Genomic DNA, 5,646 nt, shown 5'->3' on the forward strand with positions numbered 1-5,646 from the left:
ATGGTAGAATGTTGAAGATGATTCCACTGTTGGGAGGAAAAGGTGAGATAAACCGGGTAGGGACAGAGATGGAAAAATGGAGAAATGTCTTTTAGAAGTAATAGATTTAGCACCTTCTTTAAATATGCGATGGAAGAAAGAAGAATTGAGAGGAAAAGAGCTGGGCGAATTTTTGACACGCTCATCATGTGCTCTCAGCTAGTTCAGTCATTTTAGAGGATGACTCGATTATGGTCATCAGCTGGATTCAGAAGAGTCCGAAGATCGTTGCTGCTGACCATCTCTTGATTCGCGATATCTGGATGATGGTGAGGAACGGAGGAGTGATTCAGATAAAGCATGTGTTTAGAGAAGCCAACGGAATTGCAAACTGGATGGCCATATATGTGGCTAACTATGCTAGTAGCACTCTGTGGGCGGCGAATGGGGAACCATCTTGGAAGTTCCATAATATTTTGTTTCCCCGTTGAATGTACAGTAGAAGAGAGAGAGAGAGAGAGAGAGAGAGAGAGAGAGAGAGAGAGAGAGAGACTTTTTTTTGGTGCATGGGAGCTAGACTTTCGAGACAAAAAATCTTAGCAGAAAAAGAGACTTTCAAGACAAAAGATACCAACGGACATATATGTGTCTCTCTATCCGTCTTTTCTCCTCTTCTCTCACATCCTCTCCTTGATTTATTATCTGAATGATGGATTTTCACTCTCTCTCCTCCTTTCTGTCCAAATCTCCCTATTCAGATGGAGCGTAGGAGAAAAGGCTTTGGTCATCGCGAGAAAACCATGATGCAATTTCTTTCAAGGCCGAATTTGCTGCCTCTTAGATGCTGTCTAAATCCATTTCCTCGACCGTCCGTTCAATTGCCTGTCCCCTCAGCCAGGGCATTTTAACCATCAAATTTTCTTTAAATGCATGCCAGACCCATCCTCATTCTCCTCTTTTAGTTTCTTTAGAAGAAAGAAACAAAAGAAATGCATCAATAAGTTGGATGCGTATCTGTCCATCTTGAATCAGATCGTGGTCACATCCGTCCGTGACTTCTCATGTGCATTACAGACGCGAAGACCAATCTAGCAGTTGGATTTACAACCTTAATTAAATCTCCATGTATCTACTTGCCAGCATTAGATTCAACAAGTTTGAATCATCAATAATAGTTGTCACATGTAAATTGTTATAGCTTTAATAAGTGGAGGTTTGTGATTGGCGGGACATGATGGTAAAGATCCCAGTTTTGATGATGGAGGACTTGAGAGGACTCATCAGCTATCTTTATTACGTATCAGATGCCTATAGCTAGCTTGGGTTGTCCAAGTTTCTTTCAGATCAAACATGAAAGGCACATGAAAGGCTTATATATTGACATGATAGAAGGGATTACACAGTGCAATATACAGGAGTTTTTGTGATACATGGTAAGTTGGTGAAGTCATGAACTGCTCCTCCAACATAGCAGGTGATACTTTCGTGTGTATTTTACCCTCACCTTGCATCATTTTTCTGTGTCTTTTCTAATAGTCCAACATGACAAACTAGTACAAAATCTTGGTCCTATGAATCTAGAGGAGCCTCAGAGGAACTGTGTCAGAAAATGATAGGAGAGTGGATGGTGGAAGCAATTGGGGTATGAAGGTGGAAGAGGGTGATGCATCCTTTTAACTGCTAATTAAATTTGGAAAAGTCTTTGGTTAGCCGTGAAGCCAAAAAGATTGGGAGGAGAAAATTATATCATGCATGCACCATCCCAATCATGTTGTCTCATGTCTGTAGGCCAATCATCGAAACGAGCGCATAATGAATGGCGCCTACAAAAATGAGATGTTATGATTGGTGTGGTATAAAGCCATGTGGTGCAGGATATAATTTCTTGGTGCAAGCTCGAGGTTGCATACTCCGATTCTTTTGTTCTCATGCATCTTTCTCTCCATCGAGCTGGGCGTGGGGTGGCCATTGCATCTCACCATGCAAATGTCACCTAAAAGAACTATATAGCATTTAAAAAACTCATAAAGATACCAAGGTGTGACCATTCTAGATATACATCGATTGCCGCCCCTTACGTGTTTCTTAGTTTGCATGATGCCTATATATATATATATATATATATATATATATATATATATATATATATCCACATAAAGCTGAAGACATGCCAAGCTCAAGTAATTCCATTGTGACTGACTTAGAAGAAATTTAATCCTTCCCTGCCAGTCAAAATAAATGATTTAAAAGAAACTGTTGTTTAAGAATCAAAGAAATAGCTTTTTTTTGTGTAAGAAAAGGGAAGAATCATAGAAATAGTTATGTCACAAACAAGAGAACCGTTCAATCCTTTATCCTGCAATAATAACCCATATTCAAACACTTGCAAAACTTTTCGTCAGAAAAGTTGAGTAAAGCTAATTGTTTATGGGTACCAACAGTTAAAAAAGATGACGAAGAAGAAGAAGAAAGCTTTTAGATTTTTATTAACATTTCAAAAGAATTTCTAATTGTTGCTGCTTTATCTGGTGCGTGCAAAAACTTACCTTGACTCATATGAATTTGAAGAAAACTAAATAAGTGGGACATTATATCCAGGTTCCGAACTTAACAACGACTTGATATTTATTGTTCTTGAGAGGTGATCACAACACCCCCACAGGACAAGTTGAAAGTATTTAATGCCGACATAACAAGTCCCAACTTATTTGGGGAGGATATGGATTGGGATGAGCACTACCGTATAAGGAGTAGAGTGGTTGTGTGCTGGCCCACGAGAGACAGAGCCTTATGGCGTTAACTGTTTGTCATCTGGAGTGCATAATTTCTGATCATATCTTCGGGTTATTCTAACTTTTTCTCCCATACTACGTGTGGCCTGAGATTTGGGACGAAAAGTGCATAAAAAAAGAGACCATATTGATCCCAGTCCCATTGCATAAGCCATGCACGTAAGCACAAAAAGAATCCTCACTATTCCTGTGTTCTCTGAGGAAACCCACTATCCTTGTGCTGCAGTGCTTTGAGGATAAGCTTAATGTTTCTTTCTCCTTTCTGTTCTGCTGTGAGTGGGGAAGGAGGAGGCCTCAGGAGACAATGACCCTTCCATTCCTCCCCCTCTTCCATTAATGGATGCAGTGGTGGGGAGAACAACCCCACTAAGAGTTAGGCTCTTGGGTTCTACCTTTGTTTGATGAAGTGCCCATCCAATTTAAAGTGGGTCCAGCGTTGGGACCATGAGATGTGCGGTGTGTCACTGTATGGATTCGCATCCATATGGAAAGATTTGTAGTTGCATGCCACTGATCATGCAAGTGGTGGTGCTCTATCTACACCCCATACTGTATTCTGCACTCTTTGTGCCATGTCCCTCTCAGCTTATCTCACTTTTAGGAAGAGATTGAATTGGTCCATTCCTTCACAAAAAAAAAAGGATTGAATTGGTCCAACCTATGAACAGTAAGAGTCCCACCAATAGGACAATAATATACTTGGATTCAAAATGTAGAGAGTTGTTGAATTATTGCTTTCTTTGAAAAATTAGTTGATATGCCTCACTTTTTATTGGCAATGGTTGTGATGCCGGGGATGTACGGCATCACACATAGTATACCACTGCATGCTTGGTCCAATGATATACTTTCTTGACACTAGAAAATAAAATGTACATAAAATTAGAAAGAATATCTATCACAGTAGTCCATATAATTGGTCATATTTATTATTATCGTACTATTAACTTATATATATATATATATATATATATATATATATATATATATATATATATATATATATATATATAGAGGTCATCTTTTAGAATGTGAAGAAGCTCTCATTCTCCACCAGGTAAGAACCGGTGGTGTCACCTCATGGTATCTCCACCAACTGTTTTCTTTCAATTATTATTAATTTTGGATGTGACTTGACTTTGGATTACCCATATTTGTATGAGATCATCCTAAGCTGTGCACAAGTCCAAAAAGCCTGAGAAGGAGCTCAAAGGCCCCTCTAAACAGAGAAATTATGTACGATATAATAGTGCATCATACCAATCATAGCTGCTTGTTCATATAAATCTTATTTACTAAGCATTTATCTTGGTAGCACTGTTACAGAAATAAATGGTTGTGATTAGTGTGGTGCTCTACTATATATGGTGCATATGGTATAGGATATGATTTCAAGCACGAGCATGATAGTGCCTTGTCACAAGATTCCTCCTCAGAAAGTTCCCAACCTTGTAAGAAATTGCGATTATGAGTATGTTCTAGGATTCTTATTGCAGATTTGTCCAACGGAGTTGCCCCAAAACTGCATCAGATTCTTCCACTAGTCATAGTGCAAACCATCCTTTCCCTAGTGAATAATTGTGCCAATTTTTATATTTATGTAATTGGAGGTATCTGTTAATATCCATACGATTTTTTTTTGTCAAAAAGGATACCACCATAGCACATAATTGTATTTATTAACCTGTAAAAGATTAGCTTCTCCATATGTGCTACAAACATTAGTTGTAGTTTGCAGAATTTACAATTATTTTTATATCAATATTATCGATGCAATATATTTTACTTAATAAACAAAAGACACTATTATGTTCTACTATTAAATTGCAATGCATTTTTTTTAAGGGGCGCCACCTACATCTAAGCGTTGCTTGTATGAGTATTTAGTATTTTAGTAGATGCAACCTTTTTATCTCAAAATCGAGCACTTAACAAAAACAAGTTACTCATTGATTATATGAATATGAGTTCGAATTAAAATAATTCCATCAAAAGAAGATTTGTCTCCTCTTGATCTTCCCAACAATGCCGACGTTAATCATGTAATAGAATATATGAAGAAATGAGCTAGATGTGATGCACATTGATATAGGCATACAAAATCTATACTTTCATACATCTTGATGCTTGATAAATGATCGATGTTGCATTGAATTATCAAATGGTCCAGTAATTATTTAGATCTAGATTTTCTAAAGATACACCATTTAAGAATCAAATCGAGAATCTCTAATTGCTAATAAGAGAGTTTTGCCCTCTAAGGCAAGCCCCAGTTCATTATTTCCTTTGCTCTTACAAGCACACACCATTACTACATGAATCCTACAAATTACAACTAGGGTTGTAGAGAATTCATTCTAGCCTTAATCTTCGTGATCCATGACTGATGTTGGCAGTTATCCATGGTAACGCCAAACATGGCTCTAGCATGAAACAATTTCATATGCCCCAATTGCATCTCCCAAAAATTATAATTCAGGTTTGAGTTCCGATTCATGAATCAGAGGTTATGGTTTTGAATGGGCCAAAACATCTTTATCATGTCCTCTTAGATTCATAGAAAACTTAGTTTTTGGGGATACAACAATAAGGGCGGCAATCGGATCGGATCAGATATGATACAGATTAGGTTAGACATATGATAGATCAAACATCTACCAACCCAAATTTGTTCTATTTATTAAATCGATCAAAAAATATAGATCCGAACCTGATTATTTATTAAATATATAACTAGTTCGATCTACAATGACTTAAAATAAGTTAAATAGATTAAACATTTAAATCTGAAGTGGGGACATTTATGGGATGTTAGCTCCTCCCATCTCAGTCTGGCTTTATGAGTGGCCATGGATTTCCTCCGGAGGGTGTGTGG

This window comes from Phoenix dactylifera, chromosome 18 (genome assembly GCF_009389715.1).
Source record: "Phoenix dactylifera cultivar Barhee BC4 chromosome 18, palm_55x_up_171113_PBpolish2nd_filt_p, whole genome shotgun sequence".
NCBI classification, from domain to species: Eukaryota; Viridiplantae; Streptophyta; class Magnoliopsida; order Arecales; family Arecaceae; genus Phoenix; species Phoenix dactylifera.